Here is a 26,218-nt window from a genome sequence, read left to right as displayed (position 1 = left end):
CTCTGTATCGTAAAACGCGATGATTTCTTCTCTCCGATTTTTTTCCTGAAACTCAACATATGGAGGTGGAGTTGGAGTCGGAGAGGCAACAGGGGGCCCATGAGGTAGGGGCGTGCCCCCCACCCTCGTGGAGAGACGGTGGGCCCCCTGGCCTTCATCTTTGGCAGGTATTTTTCTTATTTTCTGAAAAGTGTCTCTGTGAAGTTTCAGGTCATTCCGAGAATGTTTGCTCCTGCACATAAATAACACCATGGTAATTCTGCTGAAAATAGCTTTAGTCTGGGTTAGTTCCATTCAAATCATGCAAGTTAGAGTCCAAAACAAGGACAAAAGTGTTTGGAAAAGTAGATACGTTGGAGACGTATCAACAAGTAACTAGAAACACTGGGGTTAGTGGCACAAGGATTCGCCCATGTTGAAGGTTTGAACTTTGATGAAACCTTTGCCCCTGTTGCCCATCTTGAATCCATTCACATTTTGCTTGCATATGCCTCTCATCATGATTTTAAATTGTATCAAATGGATGTGAAGAGTGCATTTATTAATGGTCCTCTTAAAGAGTTGTTGTATGTCAAGCAACTGATAATCCCCAAGTGCAGGGAATCATCGTAGCAATTCCCAATGGTGGAAGTGATAAGTATTGTTGGATTTCGGGTTCCGGCAAAACCCTTGAGGTTCGAACACTGGAGTGCGCACGAAGATCTCTCCCCGTCTCTAGCTCACGCACTCTATGATCTCACGGCCTAGCTCAACGAACCCAAAGAGCATGAAACACAAGATTTATACTGGTTCAGGCCACCGTTGTGGTGTAATACCCTACTCCAGTGTGGTGTGCTGGATTGCCTCTTGGGCTGAGGATGAACAGTACAAGGGAAGTACAGCCTCGCAAGGAGAGGTGTTGTTGTGTTTGGTGTGCTTGTGTGGTCGAGGGTCGGGATCAGATTCGATCCTCCTTCCTATGGTGGTGGCTAGTCCTATTTATAGAGGCCCTGATCCTCTTCCCAAATATTGAGAGGGAAGGGATCCCACAACGGCCAAATTCGAAGGGAGACAACTAGTACAAGCTATCCTGACAAAAGTGGTCTTGGCCTGCCAAAGGCTGTGGCGGTGACACCGTCTTGGGCTCCACGATGACCTCCGTCTTGCCCTCCTGCTGGTCTTGGTCTTGTTGCACCGATATGGAATCCTTTGCTTGATGCGTCAGGACTCCTTGCCTACACTTGCCGCTTTAACTCAAAAGAGGAAACGAGGACACTATGCACTGGTGCCCGCCTAGTTCCAGTCGTCATGGCTTGCGTCACAGGAACCTCACAAGGTGTGCCTCGCCTTGATCTTTCCGCCCCTCGCGAGCCAGCCTGGTGAGGACGCCCCTGAGGAGGTCTTGCATCGTTTGCCTCGCGAGGCTTGGCCACTCGCGAGGGTCTTGAATGTTTGCTGGTGAAGACGGGCCATACGGGGCCGCCGGTGGAGCCACGCTGCAGGCCACAGGCAGGCAAATCTAGGGACCCCCGTTCCCAGAATGCCGATAGTAGCCCCCGGGCCAATGGCGCACTCGGGCTTGGCTTCGAGGCGAAGCCAAAGGGCAAGCGTGGAGCGCCACGGGCCCCATCAGCCTACGGCCACGGTTGGCGCGTGGCAACTGATTGGATGTGGGCGTCTCCGCTTCCCCACGCAACCTCGGCAATTGCCCGACTTGACGGGTCCTTGCTGCATGCAGAAAAAGATCATTATTACCTTGGATCATGGAGGCCGGCGGTTGGCCTCCCTTTGGCTATAAATGGGAAGTGGGGGCACAGCCCCCATCACCCATCTCTTACCTTGCTTCTCCTGCTCCTTCTTCTTCCTCGCTTCACTGCCAGCAGCGACACCCATGGCGCCTACGAAGAGGCTCTCAGCGGCAGAGAAGGGGAAGGCTTGCCAGGAGGGGCCCGGCTCTCCACCGCCCAAGAGGGGGCGCAGCCGTCCTTGTAAACACCATGCGACCCCTGCCGCGGCCCCTCACGGCCGCGGTAGCGCCTCTTTGCGCGGTGGCGGCCGCCCAAGTCGCTGTAGCCCTGTCGATGAAGGGAGGTGTGTCATGGCCGCGCGGCCGCCCAGGCCACGCTTCCACTCGGCGGAAGTGCTGCCGGAGTTCATCGTGTGGTCGGAGAACCCGGCCGGCACGTGGCTTCAGCTCCCATGCTTCTTTGTCGGCGAGCTACCAGCCACTGGTGTAGGTGGTCTTTGGCTGCAAGCGGACCACTACTGCACCAAGGCTTCTTGGGTCGCAGTCGAGGTCTCCGCCATAGGCAACGCGGTCCTGGCTCACGGTTGGCAGACGTTCGCCCGCGCGCGCAGACTGGGCAGGCGGTGTGCCCTCCACTTCAAGTACGACAGTGATGCGACCCTCTTCGTGAGGGTATTTGGGGAAGATGGTCGCCACGTTGGATGCTGCCCCGAGGACAACGACGGTGACGAGGTGCTCGGCCTTGGCGACGGCCGCGACGAGAGTGATGGCGGGCCCGCCTTCGGCGCCGGCCATGTCTCGTCCACCAAGGCGATTCTTCTTCTGGCAACAGCTCCAGCAGCTGTGAATACGACCATCCACCACGCCACCCTGCCCGCTTCGAAGGCGGCAGCAGGTCGTCTCGTCGCCGTGCTCCGGTGAAGCACGAAGAGGGGTCTGGCTGAGCTCAGGAGAGCGCCCTGGGCCCGTCCTCGCGACCAGCCGTAGGAGCACATTCTGCTTTTGTTTCATTCCTCCTTTCCTTCCTGCATTTAATAGGGAGAGACAAGTATGGAGCCTGTCGGGGCATGCAACAATTATGATCTCTAAGTGGCTGTGCTATGTTTATTGTTCATGTGTTGTGTTGCACAGTCATGTTTTATGTATGTGCATAGGAACAACTTAGCTTGATGCGCCTGAAGTAGATTCTGCCTCACAAGACGCGCACTCCCCAATGCTTGACGAGGTCTCCTATGCTCGGGAGGCCCCTGAGAACTGCGAAAATTTGCTAGGAAATCCTTATTCTTCTGGGTCCTGATCGCAGGCACTACCAGCGGTAACCATGTGCCTGTCGTCGCGGTACCGGGGGGGCATGGACTGAGAAGGGCACACTAGCTTGCGAGTTCGAGCGAGGGTGCCTTGCGAAAGACTAGAAAATGAAAACGCTCACGAGGCGCCCGTCCAGCCCCCTCGCGAGGCACGCGAGGGAGAGAACGGGTCAAAAACGAGGAACCGAGGGCAAAAAGGGAGGCAACAAGGACAAAAAACCAGGCCAGCAAGGAACACCAGAAAGCAAATTCTCACTTTAAAAGAGGGGGCAAACCAATTGCAGAAAGCAAATGAAAAGCCGCGTTCGGCACCTAGTCTAGTCTTCTTGTCTTCTCACCAGCGCGGAGCTAAGTGTTTCCACTAGGCGTGGGAGGGAGCCCCCGAGGCCCGAGGGCGGCACTCCTGAGACTCCGGGGCGTGTACAGCCCCACTCATTATTACGTGAGAGTGTCACGAGCGGAGATTCTTCACAGGCATGTGGCCTTTCTTCATGGGTAGAACCTCAAGAGGTGCTGGATGTTCCAGGCGTTCTGGATAGAGATCTCGTCCTGCGTCTCCAGGCACACGGCGCCAGGCCTGGAGACGTGGATGGCCTAAAACGGGCCCTCCCACATGGGCGAGAGCTTGTCCAGCCCTTCCTTGGAGAACACCCGCCTCAGGACAAGATCACCCACCTCGAGCATCCTGGAGCGGACGCTGCGGCAGTGGTACCGCCGTAGCGCCTGCTGGTACCTCGTAGCTCGGAGCAAGGCTTCTCGGCGGCATTTCTCCCCCAGCATGAGATCCATACCCTGCATGATGTCCTGCTGTGTTTCATCAAATGCCAGGACCCGCACGGAGCGATGCATGACCTCGTGTGGGTGAACCGCTTCTGCTCCATAGACGAGGAAGAACGGGGTCCCGCCTGTCGGCCTGGTGGCGGTGGTGCGGATGGACCATAGCACGGACTGGAGCTTGTCATGCCAGCCCCTACCGTAGGCCTCAAGCTTCTTCTTGAAGGTCCTTGTCTTGAGACCCCTCAGGACCTCCGCGTTGGCGCGTTGGGCCTGGCTGTGGCTTTTGGGGTGCGCCATAGAGGCATAGCAGATCTGCGTTCCAAGGTTAGCACAATACGTTTTGAAGAGATTGCTAGTGAACTGAGAGCCGTTGTCGTTGATGATGCGGTTAGGGACCCCAAATCGGCTTACGAGGCCCTTGATGAACTTGACTATTGACCCGACCGGGATGGTGCGGACAGCTTCCACTTCTGCCCACTTGGTGAATTTGTCAATGGCGACGTAGAGGTAGTGGTAGCCTCCTGGCGCTCGAGGGAATGGACCCAGGATATCCAGCCCCCAGACCGCGAACGACCATGAGAGCGGGATAGTCTGGAGGTCCTGAGCAGGCTGGTGGATCTACTTGGCATGGAAGTGGCAGGCCTCACAAGATTTCACCAGCTCGGCCGGGTCGTTGAGTGCCGTGGGCCAGTAGAACCCGCCGCGAAAAGCCTTGCGGACCAGGGTGCGCGAGGACGAGTGGTGCCCGCATTCTCCGCCATGTACATCAGCCAGTGATACGTCTCCAACGTATCTATAATTTTTGATTGCTCCATGCTATATTATCTACTGTTTTGGACATTATTGGGCTTTATTATCCACTTTTATATTATTTTTGGGATTAACCTATTAACCGGAGGCCCAGCCCAGAGTTACTGTTTTTTGCCTGTTTTAGGGTTTCGAAGAAAAGGAATATCAAACGGAATGAAACCTTCGGGAATGTGATTTTCTCAATGAATAAGACTTAGGAGACTTCGACCCTATGTCAAGGCACAAGAGAGGAGGCCACGAGGTAGGGGGCACGCCTGCCTACCCCAGGCGCGCCCTCCACCCTCGCGGGCCCCCTGTTGCTCCACCGACGTACTCCTTCCTCCTATATATACCTACGTACCCCCAAACGATCAGATACGGAGCCAAAACCCTAATTCCACCGCCGCAACTTTTTGTATCCATGAGATCCCATCTTGGGGCCTGTTCCGAAGCTCTACCGGAGGGGGCATCGATCACGGAGGGCTTCTACATCAACACCATAGCCTCTCCGATGAAGTGTGAGTAGTTTACTTCAGACCTACGGGTCCGTAGTTAGTAGCTAGATGGCTTCTTCTCTCTTTTTGGATCCCAATACAATGTTCTCCCCCTATCTTCTGGAGATCTATTCGATGTAATCTTCTTATTGCGGTGTGTTTGTTGAGATCAATTAATTGTGGGTTTATGATCAAGTCTATCTATGAATAATATTTGAATCTTCTCTGAATTCTTTTATGTATGATTGCTTATCTTCACAAGTCTCTTCGAATTATCAGTTTGGTTTGGCCTACTAGATTGATCTTTCTTGCAATGGGAGAAGTGCTTAGCTTTGGGTTCAATCTTGCAGTGTCCTTTCCCGGTGACAGTACGGGAAGTAAGGCACGTATTGTATTGTTGCCATCGAGGATAACAAGATGGGGTTTTCTTCATATTGCATGAGTCTATCCCTCTACATCATGTCATCTTGCTTAAGGCATTACTCTGTTTTTAACTTAATACTCTAGATGCATGCTGGATAGCGGTCAATGAGTGGAGTAATAGTAGTAGATGCAGGCAGGAGTCGGTCTACTTGTCTCGGATGTGATGCATATATACATGATCATACCTAGATATTCTCATAACTATGCTCAATTCTGTCAATTGCTCAACAGTAATTTGTTCACCCACCGTAGAATACTTATGCTCTCGAGAGAAGCCACAAGTGAAACCTATGGCCCCCGGGTCTATCTTTATCATATTAATCTCCTACTACTTTTATTTCCTTTGCTATTTACTTTGCCTTTATTTTACTTTGCATCTTTAGCATAAAAATACCAAAAATATTATCTTGTCATATGTATCAGATCTCACTCTCATAAGTGGCCTTATAGGGATTGAAAACCCCTATTTAGGTTGGTTGCGAGGATTTATTTGTTTTTGCAGGTACGAGGGACTTGCGTGTAGCCTCCTACTGGATTGATACCTTGGTTCTCAAAAAACTGAGCGAAATACTTACGCTACTTTGCTGCATCATCCCTTCCTCTTCGGGGAAAACCAATGCAGTGCTTAAGAGGTAGCAGCCAGCAAATCCTTCCCCTGTTCCATGGAAACGCATCGCCGAGAAACATCATTTGGCCGCTTCCTGTATAGCTCATCATCCTGAATGCAGTATGTCGTAGCCTATCGGGCCACACGTTCCGCATCTTCCTCCTTCTCCGGCAACGTGCCTTGTGTCAGGTATGCCTTGAACTCTTCGATCCAGCACCCCTCCTAAGGCTTGAGCGCTAAGAGGAGGCGCGCTCCCGAGGTTGGTGAGGGAGTCCTGGACAAAGGGGTCCTCGGGCATCTGGCCTGTTAGCCATGGGCCGGACTGATGGGCTGTGAAGATACGAAGACCGAAGACTGCACCCGTGTCCGGATGCGACTCTCCTTGGCGTGGAAGGCAAGCTTGGCGACCAAATATGTAGATTCCTTTCTTTGTAACTGACCTTGCGTAACCCTAGATCCTCCCGGTGTCTATATAAACCGGAGGACTTAGTCCGGAGGTGAGACATTACCATAGCCATACAATCTAGACCTCTAGGGTTTAGCCATTACGATCTCGTGGTAGATCAACTCTTGTAATACTCATATTCATCAAGAACAATCAAGCAGGACGTAGGGTATTACCTCCATAGAGAGGGCCTGAACCTAGGTAAAACATTGTGTCCCCTGTCTCCTATTGCCATTGACCTTAGACACACAGTTCGGGACCCCCTACCCGAGATTCGCCGGTTTTGACACCGACATTGGTCCTTTCATTGAGAGTTCCATGGTGCTATTGCCAATAGGTTTGATGGCCCCTTCAATCGTCAATAATGATGATGTCCAAGGAAAAACTTTCCTCCCCGGACAAATCTTCGTGTTTGGCGGCTTCGCACTGCGGGCTAATTCGTTTGGCCATCTAGAGCAGATCGAAAGCTACGCCCCTGGCCATCAGGTTAGATTTGGGAGCTTGAACTACGTTGTGGACATCCGTGGAGACTTGATCTTTGCCGGATTCGAGACCTCGGCTACCACTCCTGGTCGCCACGAGAGACATGGCCTAAATCTGTCATCGGACTGCATCCAGGAGATAGCTCCTATAACCGCTCTGGCCTTATATCCGTAGCAGACTGCACCATCCAAGGACGGGAAGCTCAACCCCGCCACGGAGGCCACAAATTCCCCGTCGTCGGAGCCGCACATAGACTTGATCTCACACGATACCTGTGCCACCAGAACTCCGGACTCGTCTTTGGCCATAAGTTTCGAACCATGTGAACCCGTGGACGCCAAACTTGATCGTTTATAGATCTTCGAATTCAGTGCCGCAGACATATTCCAGCACTCGCCTTTGGGCGACATGCTAAACTCATTAAAAAAACCTGTCCTTGACAGAGGACTCACAACCGAACTCTATCTGGTCCGAACTAGGGGCTAGCGGTGGAGAATTTTGCTCCCCACCCGCCACCCACTTCATAGCCACGGTCGAGGATTTGACTGACACACTAGATTACGACTCCGAGGACATCAACGGGTCGACGATGCCGGAGAAGAAGAGTCCCAGAACCTGCCGTTCACCAGACGCTGGACGGCCACTTCCTCGTATGATGTATACATGGTGGATTCACTAAAGGAGAACAGCGGTGATGACAAGGAAGATCCAGCTGAGGATAAACCTTCCGAAATACAATCCAAGCGCCGGCGTCAGTGGCGCCGCTCTAAGTCATGCCGCAGTAAAGACAGCAACTCCGACACAGGAGAAGATAACACTCCAGAAGGTGTCGAAGACAATGAAGACCCCATTGAAACAGCTAATGAACAAGATGAACGGGAAGATGGGTAGGTTAGCCCTAGTAAACAGGCGACGCACGAAGACTCATAGGACAGAAGTTATCTTCTGCTCTCCGAGGATGAGGTGAGCCTTGGCACCGACGATTTCATCGTGCCTGAGGAACCTCTTGAGAAGGAGCGCTTCAAGAGCCAGCTAATAGCCACTACAAGGACCTGAAAAAGAACCAGTAGCAGCTTCAAGCTAACCAAGATCTGCTCAATGATAAATGGACCGATGTCCTAGCAGCCGAAGAATACTGCCTCAAACGTCCAACGAAAAGCTACCCAAAGCGCAAATTGCTACCTCAGTTTGACGAGGAGGCGCCGGAATACATACCACCATCGTACAATGCAGCTGACCAACCACCACGTGATCGGGACAAAACGACAACTCACACGGAACACCAGCCCGCCCCGCCTCATCGCACACGCAGAGGTAAATTAGCCCACCGCCATACATATGACCTCTGGCAAAACCTGAACAATAAAGCAGGACATACCAGATCAATCTACGGATCGCAAGGATGTGCCTCGACACGTGACGATGACCACCTATTCGGACATGACAAACTTAGTCATGCGCGGGCTGAAAACCACAGACGGACTCCATCAGAGCTACGTCGCGATACGACCCGATATAGAGGCGCCGCACACCCTCATTGCTTCTCTGATGAGGTCATGGATCATGAATTCCCAGAAGGGTTCAAACCCGTGGATATAGAATCATACGATGGAACCACGGACCCCGCGGTGTGGATCTAAGACTTCATTCTCCACATTCATATGGCCAGCAGCGATGGCCTCCATGCCATCAAATACCTCCCTTTAAAACTCAAGGGGCTAGCTCGGCATTGGCTCATCAGTCTGCCTGAAAATTCTATTGGAACTGGGAGGACTTGGAAGAGGCCTTCCTTGACAACTTCCAAGGTACATATGTTCGACCTCCGGACACTGACGACTTAAGCCATATAGTTCCACAGCCCGGAGAGTCCACCAGGAAATTCTGGACTAGGTTCTTAACTAAAAAGAACCAAATCGTCGATTCCCCGGATGCCGAAGCTCCTAGCAGCCTTCAAACACAGCATCCGCGACAAATGGCTCGCTCGCCAACTTGGCCAAGAAAAGCCAAAATCCATGGCGGCCCTCACGGCCCTCATGACTCGCTTTTGTGCAGGCGAGGATAGTTGGTTGGCCCGTAGAAAAAACAATGCAAGCGACGCAGGCACCCCTAAAGTTAAAAGTAACAAAGACAAGTCTCGATGCAGCATATACAAGCATCGAAACAACTGTGACAACACCGAGGATATGGCGGTCAATGCCGGATTCAGTGGCTCTATGTTCGGTCAGTGGAAGAAGCCACTCCAAAAGAACAATTCAGGCCCATCCAGCTTGGACCGCATACTTGATCGTCTGTGCCAGATTCATGGCACCCTGGACAAACCACGACATCATACAAATAGAGATTGCTGGTTTTTTAAACAGGCCGGCAAATTAAACACCGAGAACAGGGAAAAGGGATCACAAAGCAAGGACGATGACAAAGAGCCCCGGCAACCAAACACAGGGGGACAGAAGAAGTTTCCCCCTTAGGTCAAAATGGTGAACATGATATACGCTACCCACATCCCGAAGAGGGAGCGCAAGCGTGCGCTCAGGGGCTTCTACGCGATAGAGCCAGTCGCCCCAAAATTTAATCCATGGTCGTCATGCCCGATCACCTTTGATTGCCGAGATCATCCAACCAGTATCCGTCATGGTGGCTCAGCCGCACTAGTCCTAGACCCAATAATTGATGGGTTCCACCTGACTCGTGTCCTTATGGACGGAGGTAGCAGCCTCAATCTGCTCTATCAGGATACAACACGAAAAATGGGCACTAACCCATCACAGATCAAGCCCACCAGGACTACCTTCAAAGGAGTCATACCAGGTGTAGAGGCCCGCCGTATGGGCTCAATCACACTAGAGGTTGTCTTCGGATCTCCGGACAACTTCCGAAGTGAGGAGTTAATCTTCGATATCGCCCCCTTCCGCAACGGCTATCACGCACTGCTCGGACGAACTGCGTTTGCTCGATTCAACGCAGTACCACACTATGCTTATCTCAAGCTCAAGATGCCCGGTCCACGCGGCATCATAACGGTCAATGGAAATACGGAACGCTCTCTCCGTACAGAAGAGCACACAGCTGCCATAGCAGCAGAAGTACAGAGCGGCCTTCTAAAGCAAAACCTTAATTCGGTTGTCGAGCCCACGGACACTGTTAAGAGGGCCGAACTACTCTGCAGTAGGAGAGCTCGGCTCGTCAGGAGCTCAACTAGCAATATGGCCTCCGTCTCAGTCCCGATCAAGTGGCGGCATTCGTGTCCCGCATACATAACTACGCACTCAAAATCCCATGGGCATCGATGGAGGCATAGCTAGCTCGTGGTCCATAGTACGGCTCAACTGACACCGGATACGCACATACTTTCACTTTTACTTGTTTCCTTTTCAGGTCTCAATCCCACAGGCCCCATCTGGTGGTCTGGTCATCGGTCCTCTTAAAAGATAAACACACCAGAACGACGAGAAATGCATACATATGGGGGACTTTTTAGGTGATTCCGTTAACGATAACTCTACCTATTTTTCAGGACCCACATGCAGGTCTCCCTTGGTTTCGGCATGTAAAATAGTCTGTTGCTTATCGCACCACCTGTATCAAAACGCCTTGACGTACTAATTAAGTTACAATGAGAATAGTTTGCGGCTGGAGCTTTAGGACCCCAGCTTTTTACCTTTGCACCTTTTGTGTTTTCTTTCTCTTTTTTCTCTCAACTCCCCTGTGGATAACCCTATCAGGTAGCACCCGTACACTTTGGTACATTTGATGTTTGCCAGGGGCTTCATAGCACCCCACATTACGACAACAAAAGTCCGAGCACTTTCTATAAGTATAGTTCGGCACCCCGAATTTAGCATTATATGCATTGGCTCCGAATCATGTCTTTGGTCAATAGTTGGGTTGCCCGGCTCCTGTGCTTGCTACCTTACATTTCGCTATATCGGCTAAGGTAGTAAAGGGTGAACTACTAAGATTGTGCCTTGGTTTATCCAAAGGAGCACCTCAGTAGAGAAAGACGAAAACTGACTGTCATGATGCGGTGAGAGCCAATCAGTTGTTCAGAGGTTACAAATCGTTGGAGATTTCTTCCGCATTATGCGAAGGATTGATACTTCCCAATCAGACGCTTCTAGCACTCTAGTTCGGATACTAGGGGTTGCGCCCATGTTTTTATTGTCGAACTCCTATGGCTAAGTGAGGGTGTTACAGCCGTATAGTCTAGTTGCCTGGTTCGTTGCACTAAACAACTCCTTCAAAGACCATCTAATTGGATCAAGATTGTTTAGATTCCATCCCAAACACCCCCGTACTACCTACATGGTGGCAGAAGCCAATGACTGGTTAACCCTCAGATTTCATACAACACGACCGCATAGGAAGTAAAAATTTAAAAACATAACAAGCATTATATTGCACAATCACTTTGTTTTATCATACGAGGTAGAGGGAGCTCGAATACATTCATTCAAAGATAGTGTCTTTCGCACAATGATCCGCAAAAATGCGGGACCCCTCCAAGACATCACCGAAGTATCGCTCGGGTGTGTGGTGCTCCTTGCCCTTCGACGGCCCCTCGGTCGCTAATTTGACAGCCTCCAGCTTCGCCCACCAGACCTTGCAATATGAGAAGGCCAGACATGCACCCTCGATGCAGACGGACCGCTTGACGACGTCCATCCGAGGACAGGCACCCACTAGTCACTTCATAAGGCCGAAGTAACTGCCAGGTATAGCTTTGGCTAGCCACAACCGGATTATTAAATCCTTCATGGCCAGTTCAGCCACCCTATGCAGCTCGACCAGCTATTTTAGCTGATCACTGAAGGGCACCGGATGTTCTGATGGAAGATATTGCGACCAGAATAGCTTCTCCGTGGAGCTCCCTTCTTCGGCCCGGAAGAACTCTGCGGCGTCAGCCACGCTGCACGGCAGATCAATAAAAGCCCCTGGAGAACTCCGAATCCGGGTTAGTAAAGGATATTTCATCTTCACATTCTTGCTTTGCATATTGCATGCCTTACCCGCCGCGATCTTCCTGGCCTCCTGGATCTCCTGGAGGGCGCCCTGGGCCTCATTCTGGGCTGCCTCCGCACTCTGACGAGCCTTGGCGAGTTTGGTCTCTTGAACCGACGCATCGCGCTCCAAGGCCTCACATTTCTTCACCGCGTCCTCAAGCTCATGTTGGACCTCAATGACCCAGGCCTTGAGCTTATTTCGAGCGGCCCGCTCCTCGACGGCCTTCCCTTCGGCTTCGGCCAGGGCCATTTTCAGGGCCTCGACCTCAGTCACTGCATATCATGGCATTTCGGTCACTGCATATCATTTTACCTTTTTTCAAATACATAACAGGTTATTACTTACCTTGTTTTTCCTGGAGCTGCCTCTTCACCTGGCCTAGCTCCTCCTCGGCCTCCGCCAGTTTCTGCTTCAGTCCGAAGACTTCGGCAGTATGCGAAGCTGCAGCCAATAGCGACGCCTGTGTTTACATTCCAGAAAATTTTAGTTAGTTTCCTGCAATAGGAGATTCATCCTCTATCCGGCTTTTTCTTTCCGAACACCGGACAGTGTCTCAGGGGCTACTTTCTACATTGGGATTTTCTCTTTTTTGCGTCGCTTACCTCAAAACTTGTCAGCAGGCTGCTGCAGGCTTTGGTTAGTCCGCTCTTGGTGGACGGAACCCTTTCAATTACTGTTCCCATAAGGACACGGTGCTCATCCATAATGGAAGCGCCTCGCAGCGCTTCCAGGAGATTGTCTAGTGCCCCTGGTTGGACAGGGGTCATCGGCGGAATAGGCATCCCCCCTTCTTTCGAAGAAGGTTGCCTGCCAAATTCTAGAGCCGCATCTGTCTCTGGAATTGAGTCCGGCTGAGGGCTGAACTAAATACGGCCCTCCCCACCAGTCTCCATGGGGATTGATTCCCCTGGTGTCCGGCGACGGGGGTTTCGCCTTCTGGCGCCTCCTGAGCCTCTCCCCCGCCTGGAATAGTCCTTCAGGATAGCACCTCCCCATCGTCCTTGGCCTTGGGGGAGTGAGCGTTATGTGGTGAATCGCTGGCCATCACCTTTGAGTCCAGCGAACCTCGTGATGAGGATCGCTGGGAGCTGTCGGGGGCTGGACTTTAATAGCATAACTAATTATATCAATACAACAAAGATGAAAGACTTGGTTTATGGGCAGATATGAGTTTTAGCACTTACGATGCGGCTCGAGGCTTAGTGTGGGGGCATCTCTCCGGACTGTTGTGGACGTCCCATGCGGAGATATCCGCCAGGGAGTTCTTCCCTTTCTTGGACTTCTCCGCCTCCAGATTTGTGGAAGCCGCCCTCTTCTTCCTCCCCTCAACAGGGGGAGGATTGTTCTCCTCCTCATCATCATCGTCGTCTTCGGCGGCGGAGGAGCGGGTCTTGTCTTCGGACGTCGCGTCCGAAGCGCCCTTGTGGTGGGGGCCACTCTGGACCCCCTTGGCCTTCCCTGTGGCCTTCTTCTCCGGCGCCTTATAGGGCGCCGACACCAGCATCTTCGCTAAACGCGGGATGACCAGTTCTTCAGGCAGTAGAGCCAAACATTGGATCCGCTTCGCTTTCTCCACCCACTCCTGAAGAAGCCATGATAATAAAACCATAGATATCATCCTTGAAACAAGCAAGTAAAGGATTGAGTAAAGATTTACCTTGCTGGCGGAGCGATTAACGCTGTACCCGCTGTCCGAGGTTGTGGCCGGCGGTGTCTCATTGCCCTTGAAGTGCAACTTCCAGGCATCTTCATGGGTTGTTTCAAAGAGCCTCTCTAGGGTTTGGTTCTTCTCCGGATTAAACTCCCATAGAGAGTGACTTCGGCTTTGGCAGGGGAGAATTCGGCGAACTAGCATCACCTGGATTACATCGACAAGTTTGACATCCTTGTCCACCATGCTTTGAATGCGCGTTTGCAGCGCTATCATCTCGTCTAACGAACACCAGTTCGGGCTCTTGTCAACCTAGGAGGTGATTCGCATGGGAGCTCCGGAGTTGAATTCGGCAACCGCGACCCAGGTGGCATCGCGGGGTTTTGTAATGTAGAACCATTGTTTCTGCCATTCCTTGACAGACTCCACGAAAGTGCCTTTTGGCCAGGAGACGTTGGCCAGCTTGCTCACCATGGTGCCTCCGCACTCTGCATGCTGGCCATCCACCACCTTCGGCTTCACATTAAATATTTTGAGACACAACCCGAAGTGGGGTTGGATGCGGAGGAAGGCTTCACACACGATGATGAACGCCGAGATATTGAGAAAGGAATTCGGGGATAGGTCGTGGAAGTCTATCCTGTAGTAGAACATTAGCCCGTGGACGAAGGGGTGGAGTGGAAATCCTAACCCGCGGAGGAAATGAGGGATGAATACTACCCTCTCATTGGGCTTCGGCGCGGGAACGATTTGTCCCTGGGCTGGAAGGCGGTGGGCGATTCCCTTCGCCAGATACCCGGCCGCCCGAAGCTCGGCGACGTCCTCCTCCTTGACGGAGGAGGCCATCCACTTGCCTTGACCTCCGGATCTGGACATGGTTGGGTTCTTGCTTGAGTGGGAAACAAATGAGACCTTTGGCACTAGATCTCAAGAGTGGAAGGGTAGAGGAAGAGAGAAGGCGTGGGTGAAGAAAAGGGATTATTATCTCCTTATAAAGGCGGTGAATATTGAAATGCCTCCCCACTCGCCTTGGAATTCGCCTACTCCCAAGGGTTGTATAAACGGCACGGTTGGGTTACCCATGCCCGTATTGATGAGGATCCCGCAATAAGGGGACACGATCTCTGCTTTGATAAGACGTGCCAATGGAAATCGCATCTCAAAACACGGGATGGTAGACAAAACGACTCGATATAGTGACCGGGCAAACGTGATGTCATGTTGTAAACAAGTCGTTAGTGGATTGGACTTGTGGAATATTATATTCTCTCTATGGTTGTGAGTGGTGTGTGTTACAGGTCTGGACACATCGATATGTCCGAAGACTATCTTGGAGTTCGGTGGAAGGAACCCTCCTTGCAATGCTGAAGACAGATCTACACACCGGATACGTTGTCATTGAAGCCAGGTTCATGGGCTACTGAGGGAGTCCTGGACTAAGGGGTCCTCATGCGTCCGGCCTGTTAGCCAAGGGCCGGACTGATGGGCTGTGAACATATGAAGACCGAAGACTGCACCTGTGTCTGGATGGGGCTCTCCTTGGCATGGGAGGCAAGCTTGGCGACCAAATATGTAGATTCCTTTCTTTGTAACCGACCTTGGGTAACCCTAGATCCTCCCGGCGTCTATATAAACCGGAGGACTTAGTCCGGAGGGGAGACATTACCATAGCCATACAAGCTAGACCTCTAGGGTTTAGCCATTAAGATCTCATGGTAGATCAACTCTTGTAATACTCATATTCATCAAGAACAATCAAGCATGACATAGGGTATTAACTCCATAGAGAGGGCCCGAACCTGGGTAAAACATTGTGTCCCCTGTCTCCTATTACCATCGACCTTAGACGCACAGTTTGGGATCCCCTACCCAAGATCCGCCGGTTTTGACACCAACAGTCGGCCGCAGGCGGGGGCTCCCGAGGCTGGAGGCCGGGGGAGTTCCTCCTGAGATGGCACCGGCTCCGCAGTCGTAGGTGTTGTTGAAGGCTTGAAGAGCCGCTCCTCGAAGACGCCAGGCTCTTGGGGCTGCCGCTTGGATGCTCTTCTAGCGATGTCATCGACCTCTTTGTTGGTGCCACGAGGTACATGCTGTAGTTCTAGACCCAGGAATTGCTTCTCCATTTTGCGCACCTCCATGAGGTATGCCTCCATGTGCTCATCCTTTGGCTCATACACCTTGTTGGAGAAGTTGACGAGGAGCTGCGAGTCTCCTTTGACGGTGAGGCGCTTCACTCCCAGGGCTACTGTCGCTTTGAGGCAGGCGATGAGACCCTCGTACTCTGGATGTTGTTGGAGACCTTCTCGCCCCGCTGGAAGCAGAGTTGCACGGCATAGTAAAGCTTGTCCTGAGTGGGCGAGATAAGCACGACTCCAGCCCCCGCGCCCTGACGTGCAAACGCGCCGTCGAAGTACCTGACCCAACCAACTGGCGCCTCACTTCCTGGTGAGAGGGATCGGTTCTCGCCTGCTTCGAGCTCCGGGGTGTCAGTCTATTCCGCCACAAAGTCAGAGAGCGCAGCCCCCTTGATGACTCTGGTCGCGCTGAACTCCAGGTCGAACGCTTGTAGATCGATGTTCCATTCGGCAATCCTTCCCGCAGCATTGGGGCTTCTGAGGACTCTCTCCAATGGGTAGGCTGAAACGACCTTGATGGGGTGACCTTGGAAGTAGTGGTGCAGCTTGCGCGAGGCCAACATGAGCGCAAGCAAGAGCTTCTAAGGCATGGGGTATCGCGCCCTCGCATCTCGCAGGACTGTGCTGACGAAGTATACTGGATGCTCGACTAGGGTGGGAGAGCTGACGGGGTTTTTAGCTCCCGGGGACTGAGGTGTTTCCTGCGGGTTTCTAGCTCCTTGGGCTTGATGACCTGTCATGACAGCCGCTGTCTCATGAACATCGTCATGGTGTTGAGCAACCTCATTCGGCTCGGTGGCTCCACTTGGCGGGTTCTCGACCTCGGGCCCTTCCCTGAGGGCCACGAGCGTCGCGCTGGCGGAGTGGGGTGTGGCAGACAGGTAGAGTACCAAGGGCTCACGAGGATGAGGCGCCACCATCACCGGTGGGCTGGTTAAATATCTCTCGAGGTCTTGAAATGCCAGGTCGGCCTCGAGGGTCCATTCGAACGGACCCTTCTTCTTCATCAGCTTGAAGAACGGCAATGCATGCTCCCTAACTTGGAGATAAAGCATCCCAACGAAGTCACGCAACCTGCAAGCTTCTGCATGTCCTTGAGGTTTTGTGGTGGGCTCATGTCTTCCATTATCTTGACCTTCTCCGGGTTGGCCTCGATCCCCCTGTGAGACACGAGGAAGCCCAGCAGCTTGCCTGAAGGGACACCAAAAACGCACTTCTCTGGGTTGAGCCACAGGTCCACCTGGCGTAGGCTCGCGAAGATCTCCTCTAGGTCTTGAATCAGAGTTCTTGCCTCCCGAGACTTCACCACAATGTTGTCAATGTAGGCCTCAGCATTTCTTCTGAGCTGCTGCCCCAAGGCGATATGCATCAGTCGCTAGAAGGTCGCTCCTGCGTTGCGTAGTTTGAATGCCATGCAGGTGTAGCAGTACACCCCACACGGGGTCAGGAAAGCTGTCTTCTCCTCATCTTCTACCGCCATCTTGATCTGGTGGTAGCCTGAGAACACATCCAGGAAACATAGCAAATCGCACTCGGCGGTGGAGCCAACAATCTGGTCGATGCGCGGCAGCAGGAACGGGTCTTGACAACAAGCCTTGTTTACGTTGGTGAAGTCGACACACATGCACTCCTTCCCTCCTTTCTTTGGCACGACGACCGGATTCGCCAGCCACTCTGGGTACTGGACTTCGTGAATGACACCCATTGCCTCCAGCTTGCGGATTTCTTGAATAATGAAAGACTGCTTCTCCGTGGATTGTCGCCTTGCCCTTTGCTTCACAGGGTGCATGTTGGGGCATACCCCTCAGGTGATGCTCAATCACTTTCCTTGGGACCCCAGCCAGCTGCTTGGGTTCCCAGGCGAATACTTCCCTGTTCACCCGCAAGAAGTCCACCAACTCTTTTTATTGATCTTGGGTGAGGTCGGCACCTATGGTAAAGGTGGTGCCAGTGGCCCTGTCTTTGTCGACCGGTATCTGCTTCGTCCTGGCTTGACCTTGAGTGAACAACTGCTTCTTCTTGGTTGGCGCAGCCCCCTTGGTTCTGGACACTGCCTTGTCGGTCGGGAAAGCCGCCACCGTAGCCCTGAAGGCGAGCTTGAGGGCCGCCATAGCTTCCTTGGTGTCTCTGACCATGGTGAGGACGTCCTTGCTTCTTGGCATCTTCATGAGGTTGTAGGCTGGATGAGTGGCTGCCATGAACTGGGCCAGCACCGGGTACCCGAGCATGGCGTTGTACGGCAAGCCGATGCGGGCGATGTCGAAGTCGATCATCTCGGTGCGGTAGTTCTCGCGTGTGTCGAAAGTCACGGGGAGGCGGATCTACCCCAGGGGGTCGGAGGAGCCGCCACTGACCCCAGAAAAAGGCTTGCTGGGGCGGAGCCGTTTGAGTGGTACGTGAAGGAGGCTGAAAGCCTCCACGGAGAGCACGTTGAGGCCGACGCCACCATCAATGAGGGTCTTGGTAACGGCTACGCCACAGATGGTGGGCGTGCAAAGCATCGGAAGCACACCCAAGCCGACGGTGTTGACTGGGTGATCCCCCGAGTTGAAGATCAAGTCGGCCTTGGGTGTCACCCAACCCGGGGGGGAGCCCCCTGCCGCGTGGAGGCGGCGCTGATCTGGCAAAAGAACGATTTGGTGTGACAATCCGAGGGCGGCGCCTGCGAGCCACCGAGGAGGGCCGCAACGACAAAGGGTGCCGGTCCTCCGAAGCATGCGATGAAGAGGTCACGCAGCTCCTCCCAGGAGGCCATGAAAGATTCTGGCAGATGGAGGAGCCAGGCGCGCGGCACGCCAGCCAGGGCATTGAGAGCCTGTTGGCCATGACCTTACCATCACCCCCGGCCTCCAAGACGGCCTCCTCATGCGCCAGCAGGAGGGCTGCCGGATCTGCTGCACCATCGTAACGGGGCGGCATCTCTGGCTTGAACTTGTGCGGCCACTGCACCCGCCGCAAGGTGGGGGTGAAGGCCCGGAGACCTCCAACGCTGCGGAGGGCGCCCGTCGATCCAGTCGAAGAGGAGGCGACGTCCATGAGAGTCGGTCGGAGAGGCGATGTTGTTGGGGGGAAAAGGCTCCAGTGCCCCCCTACCTAGCGCGCCAAATGTCGGATTTCTACTTTTGGCAAAACCCTTGAGGTTCGAACACTAGGGTGCGCATGAAGATCTCTCTCCCTCTCTAGCTCACGCACTCTACGATCTCACGGCCTAGCTCAACGAACCCAAAGAGCACGAGACACAAGATTTATACTAGTTCGGGCCACCGTTGTGGTGTAATACCCTATTCCAATGTGGTGTGGTGGATTGCCTCTTAGGCCGAGGATGAACAGTACAAGGGAAGAACAGCCTCGCGAGGAGAGGTGTTCTTGTGTTTGGTGTGCTTGTGTGGTCGAGGGTCGGGATCAGATTCGATTCTCCTTCCTATGGTGGTGGCGAGTCCTATTTATAGAGGCCCTGGTCCTCCTCCAAATATTGAGCGGGAAGGTATCCCACAACGGCCACATTCGAAGGGAGACAACTAGTACAAGCTATCCTGAGAAAAGTGGTCTTCGCCTGCCAAAGGCTCTGGTGGTGACGCCGTCTTGGGCTCCACGATGACCTCCGTCTTGCCGTCCTATTGGTCTTGGTCTTGTTGCACCGATATAGAAACCTTTGCCTGATGCCTCGGGACTCCTCGCCTGCGCTTGCCCCTTTAACACAAAAGAGGAAACAAGGACACTGCATGCGCTGGCGCTCGCCAGGCGCCTGCCTGGTTCCAGTCGTCATGGCTTGCGTCACAGGAACCTCGCGAGGTGTGCCTCACCTTGATCTCTCCGCCCCTCGCGGGCCAGCCTAGTGAGGCCGCCCTAGAGGAGGGCTTGTGTCATCCGCCTCGCGAGGCTTGGCCCCTCGCGAGGGTCTTGAATGTTTGCTGGTGAAGAGGGGCCGTACGGGGCCGCCGGTGGAGCCACACTGCGGCTACAGGCAGGCAAGTCTGGGACCCCCGTTCCCAGAACGCTGACAAGTATGGAGTGTCGAACCCACAAGAAGCTAAAGGTAAGATCAATATTCTCTCAAGTCCTATCTACCACTTATACGACCCTACGTACACCAAACATTTGCTTCCAACTAGAAACGGGAAATAAAACTACGTTGTGGGTATGAAGAGGATAACTTTGCATGGTATCGGAGAAATAAAATATAAAAGTAGGCGTTGTTATCATAAAGTTTGAATATATTACTAAATATTATAAATAGCGAGTGTGGAATAATGGTGGATCAATGTGCGGAATTGTCCTAGGCAATTGTTAAGAAGACCGGTAGTCGTCATTGCAATTTCATATGAGGGAGAGGCATAAGCTAACATGCTTTCTCTTCTTGGATCATATGCACTTACGATTGGAACTCTAGCAAGCATCCGCAACTACTAAAGATCATTAAGGTAAAACCCAACCATAGCATTAAAGCATCAAGTCCCCTTTATCCCATACACGACAACCCCCTTACTCGGGTTTATGCTTCTGTCACTCAAGCAACCCACTATAAGCAAATCATGAACGTATTGCTACACCCTACAGCGAGAATCCCTCACGCTTGCGCGACACGGAGGGTACAATAGGAGAACACCAAAATAAAACATACAACTCATACCAATCTAGATCATCAATCAACCCAAAGACAAAGGATATCTACTCAAAACATCATATGATGGCAACGCATCATTGGATCATAATATGTGGCATAAAGCACCATGTTCAAGTAGGGATTATAGCGGGGTGCAGGATAATGGACCACGTAAAAGAGATGAGGATGGTGATGATGATGAAGACGATCACCACGGCGATGATTCCCCTCCCGATGGCACTCCGGTGCCACCGAGAGAGAGGAGGAGAGGTTCTCCCCCTTGTGCTTCCTCCTCCATGGCCTCCCCCTGGATGGGGAGAGGTTCTCCCTCTGGTCCTTGGCCTTCATGGTGATGATGGCCCCTCTGGGATCCTCCTCCATTGCCTCCGGTGATGATGGCCCCTCCGACAGGGTGCCAGAGAGGGCCTAGATTGATTTCTCGTGGATATAGAGTCTTGCGGCGGCGGAACTTCTGATCTAGGTTAATTTCTGGAGGTTTGGGTATTTATAGGAGAGGTTGGCATCGAGAATGAGTCAGGGCCCCCCATGGGTAGTCCACGAGGCACAGGGGCACGCCTAAGGGGGTGGGCATGCCCCCCACCCTCGTGGGGCCCATGGGACTCCCCTCCGGTAGATTTTTGTTCCAGTATTTTTTATATTTTCTAGAAAAAATCTCCGTTGATTTTCATCGCATTCCGAGAACTTTTATTTCTGCACAAAAACAACACCACGGTAGTTCTGCTGAAAACGGCGTTAGTCTAGGTTAGTTCTAATCAAATCATACCAAAATAATATAAAACTATTGTAAACATGGCATGAATACTTCATAAATTATAGATACGTTGGAGACGTATCAGCATCCCCAAGCTTAATTCCTGCTCGTCCTCGAGTAGGTAAATGATAAAAGAAATAATTTATGAAGTGTGAATGCTAGCAAGTGCTTAAGTTTGATCAATGATAGTTTCAATCACATTTTATAGCATCATTATATATCATAATAGTAGCTCAACTCATAAAACTTCTCATGATCAAGTAACAATCTATTCACATGTTAAAGTATAGATCATAAACTTTCTTGAAAACTAACAAACCGTGCTCTTAGTCATCAAACAATTGCAATTCATCTTATTTTCGGGAAGGGTCTATGTAAGAGCTTTGATTCAGCAAACTCCACATACTCTACTATCATTTAATCTTTCACAATTGCTAACACTCATGTGATATTTATGGGTTCAAAGTTTTAATCAGACACATAGAAAGATAGGGGCTTATAGGTTCGCCTCCCAACCTTTTACCTCAAGGGTAATGTCAACAATAATAACTTATGAAAACCTACATCAAAGTGATATATATATATATCCGGATCGCTCCAACACAAAGTGCTTGCCAAAGGAAAAGGTGTAAAAAGGGAAAGGTGATGATCACCATGACTCTTGTATAAGGGTAGGAGATAAAAGTAAAAGATAGGCCCTTCGCAAAGGGAAGCAGAGGTTGTCATGCGCTTTTATGGTTGGATGAACAAAATCTTAATGCAAAAGAACGTCACTTTATATTGTCTCTTGTGATAAATACCTTTATTATTCAGTTTGTCGCTTTTATTTCTTCCCTATCACAAGTTTGTATAAAGCTTATTTTCTTTGCACTAATAGATCATACATATTTAGAGAGCAATTTTATTGCATGCACCGATGACAACTTACTTGAAGGATCTTACTCAATCCATAGGTAGGTATGTTGGACTCTCATGGCAAAACTAGTTTAAGGAATGTTTGGGAGCACAAGTAGTATCTCTACTTGGTGCAAATAATTTGTCTAGCATGAGAGGGAAACGCAAGCTCAACATGTTGGATGATCCAAGACAATATAACATTTCGGATATAGGAAAACATAACCCATTAAGTTGTCTTCCTTGTCCAAAATCAACCTTTTAGCATGTCATATTTTAATGAGTGCTCACAATTGCAAAAGATGTCCAAGATAGTATATTTATATGTGAAATCTCTCTTCCTTCAATATTCCTTCATGAATTGTTCAAGTGACCAATTCTATGTTTGCTAACTTCCAATAAATTTACTACCTATACTTATTATGTGTGAAGTCATTACTCCCCATATTGTAAGCATATGAAATGTATATAAATTCAGATTTATGATATTCAATTCATTCAACCACTTACTCATAGGATATATGTGAAGCACGTGAGTAAATGACAAACTACTCCAAAAAGATATAAGTGAAGAACACTGAGTAGTCAAATAATTAACTAGCCATGGGAGGATTATTTTTCATTCAAGATTTCAGATCCAATGATTTTATTCAAACAGCAAGTAAAATTGAAAATACGCTCCAAGCAAAACAGATATCATATGACGAATAAAAATATAGCTCTGAGTAAGGTATACCGATAGTTTTGAAGACGAAAGAGGGGATGCCTTCCGGGGCATCCCCAAGCTTAGGCGCTTAAGTCTTCCTTGAATATTACCTTGGGGTGCCTTGGGCATCTCCAAGCTTAGGGTCTTTCCACTCCTTATTCTCCTCATATCGATATCTCACGCAAAGCTTGAAAACTTGAATCACACAATGCCTACTGTCAAAGGAAAGGTTCATAATTTTCCTCACACAATGCCTACCGTACAAATCATTTCTACAATTTATATTGAGAAATATAAGCCATAGAAACTAGAAAACAAGCAGACTATGCAATGAAAACAGAATCTGTCAGAAACAGAATAGTCTATAATGATCTGAATACCAACCATACTTCGGCTACTCCAAAAATTCTGAAATAAATTGATGGAAGTGAGGAATTTGTCTATTAATCTTCATAAAAATAATCAACTCAATCTCACTCTTTTGTAAAAAATGACAGCTAATCTCATGAGCGCAAAGTTTCTGTTTTTTACAGCAAGATCACATTAACTTTCACCCAAGTCTTCCCAAAGGTCTTACTTGGCACTTTATTGAAACAAAAGCTATAAAACATGATTACTACAGTAGATTAGTCATGTAAACACACAAAAATAGTAAGGGTAAATATTGGGTTGTCTCCCAACAAGCGCTTTTCTTTAATGCCTTTTAGCTAGGCATGATGATTTCAATGATGCTCACATAAAAGATAAGAATTGAAACATAAAGAGAGCATCATGAAGAGTATGACTAGCACATTTAAATCTAACCCACTTCCTATGCCTAGGGATTTTGTGAGCACATAACTTATAGGAACAAGAGTCAACTAGCATAGGAAGGAAAAACAAGTGTAACTTCAAAACTTTAAGCATATAGAGAGGAAACTTGATACTATTGCAACTCCTACAAACATGTATTCCTCCCTCATAATAATTTTCAGTAGCATCATGAATGAGTTAAACAATATAACCATCACATAAAGCATTCTTTTCATGATCTACGAGCATAGAAATTTTACTACTCTCCACATAAGCAAAATTCTCTTCATTCGGAATAGTGGGAGTAAACCTCTTCTAAATCCACTTTAGATGATAGTATTATTCATACTCCAAAAGATAAGTGAAGTTCATGGAGCATTCTAAAATTAATATATACTAACCAATATCCAAGCTCAAAAGATATAAGTGAAGCACATGAAGCATTCTATAAAACCATACTCAAAAGATTTAAGTGAAGCACAAAGAGCAATTCTACAAGATCATACTTAAAAGATATAAGTGAAGCACATGAAGAATCTTATAAATCAATAAAGGGCTATCTCATACTAGCATGGTTATTAAAGGAAAAATAAAAACACAAAGGACACAAATTATGTCAACAAAACAAAAACCAAGGAATACCGATAATTGTTGAAGAAGAAAGATGGGATGCCAATCGGGGCATCCCGAAGCTTAGATGCTTGAGTATCCTTGAAGTATTTACTTGGGGTGCCCTGGGCATCCCCAAGGTTGAGCTCTTGCCTCTCTTTATTCTTCTCATCACTACAAAAAAAATACACTTCCGTGATGATACGTGTTTGTCACAATAGGTCACGTTTTCTGTCATGCATGTACATCCATAACAATTTTATGACAGAATCAAGATAGTCTTACCTGTGCTGTCGTAGAAGTGTTCCATGACATTACCAAAATTATCATCACGGAAGTTTCCACTTCCATGATGAAAAATCGCGCGTCACAGAAGTGCTTTCGTCAAGGGTGACCGACACATGGCATCCACCGTAACGGAACACCGTTAAGCTTTTGGGTCCGGTTTTGGATCCGATAACCCGTTAACAGCCCAGACCAATGGTGATTTTCCGCATCTAAAATCATCATTGGCTGGAGGAAACACGTGTCCGCTCCCGTTGGCATAGGTGTCACTCATCCAATGGGCGAGATGCGCTTATGAAATGTTGACACGTGGACCGGCCTAGCTAAAGGCCCACAAGATTTTGCGGGCCATAATGGGTTGGCCCAGCTAAAGGCCCGCGAGATTTTGTGGACCATAATGGGTTGGCCCAGCTAAAGGCCCACAAGACTTTGCGGACCATAATAGGCCGGCCCAGCTAAAGGCCCACGAGATTTCACCGACCATAATGTGTCGGCCCAGCTGAAGGCCCAAAAGATTTTGATGACACTAGTAGGCCAGCCCATTAACAGGCTGCCATGTTTTGGGCCAAATGTCGACCCATATTTGATCCGGTCCATTAATAGTCTGCCATGTTCCAGGCCCAATAAAGGCCCATATGAGATCTGGCCCATTAAAAGCCTACCACGTTCTGGGCCAAATTACGGCCCAGATCAGTTCCGGCCCTTTGAGAGGCTTTGGGCTAAATTATGTCCCATATCAGATTCGGCCCATCAACTGGACGCTATGCTTTTGGGCCAACTTTATAAAGGCCCGTTTAGTAATTCGGCCTGATATTAGTTTCGGCTTGTTAAAGGCTCGTTTAACATTTTGTCCCTATATATATTTTGGCCTGTTAAAAGCCCGACATATAGTTGGGCCTAACTACGGCCCCATTTTCATCCAGCCTTCTCACAGACGATAATCTGATTGGGCCAAACAAGGACCGAGATAATTTTGGCCTGTTATAAGCCCATGATTTGATTGGCACAATCATCGGCCGGGGTCTATTTTGGCATGCTGCCGGCCCATGAGCTATTCGACACTTTCCAAGCCCAACCTACTTTTCAGCCTCCTAAAAGCCCATTGAGTTTTCTTGGTAAAATAGGGTCAACGGTTTACTCGGCCTATTAAAGGCTTGAATCTACTAGTGGGCCAGTTTACATTTAGGCCTGTTAACGGACCAAGATGACGGGGCCCATGATGCGGATCATACATAGTGATTTGCATGATGGCCCGATTATGTACCGTAATTTTACGGTTTGGCCGATTTACTGCGAAGACAGGATATATATACAGTAAAATAACTGCAGCATCGTCAATAAGAAAAAAAACTAGACTATACAATAAATAAATTACGGCATATTACATCCATTGGGCATCAAAGTTCGCCACTATGATAATAAACACAAGCAGACAGCAGATTACATACACTGCGCATCAAAGATCGCCACCAGTGCAATTAAACACACTGACAAAATAATATACAAAACTGACAACACTTCAATAGAGATCAAGAAAGGTTAGCCCTACTCGGGAGCTGCAGCGCAAGTAGCTGAGCAAGCTGATGAGACTGCACTTGTTTGACACTTATATCCTCCTCACTCTGAAAGATAAACAAGCAGACAGATGACAGGTTTTGCACATATAAGTATCAGTGCTGACAATTCATCACATTTCTTACTAACAAATAAAGTGACACA

This window comes from Triticum aestivum, chromosome 3A (genome assembly GCF_018294505.1).
Source record: "Triticum aestivum cultivar Chinese Spring chromosome 3A, IWGSC CS RefSeq v2.1, whole genome shotgun sequence".
NCBI classification, from domain to species: Eukaryota; Viridiplantae; Streptophyta; class Magnoliopsida; order Poales; family Poaceae; genus Triticum; species Triticum aestivum.
Note: the sequence above shows the minus strand (reverse complement) of the source record.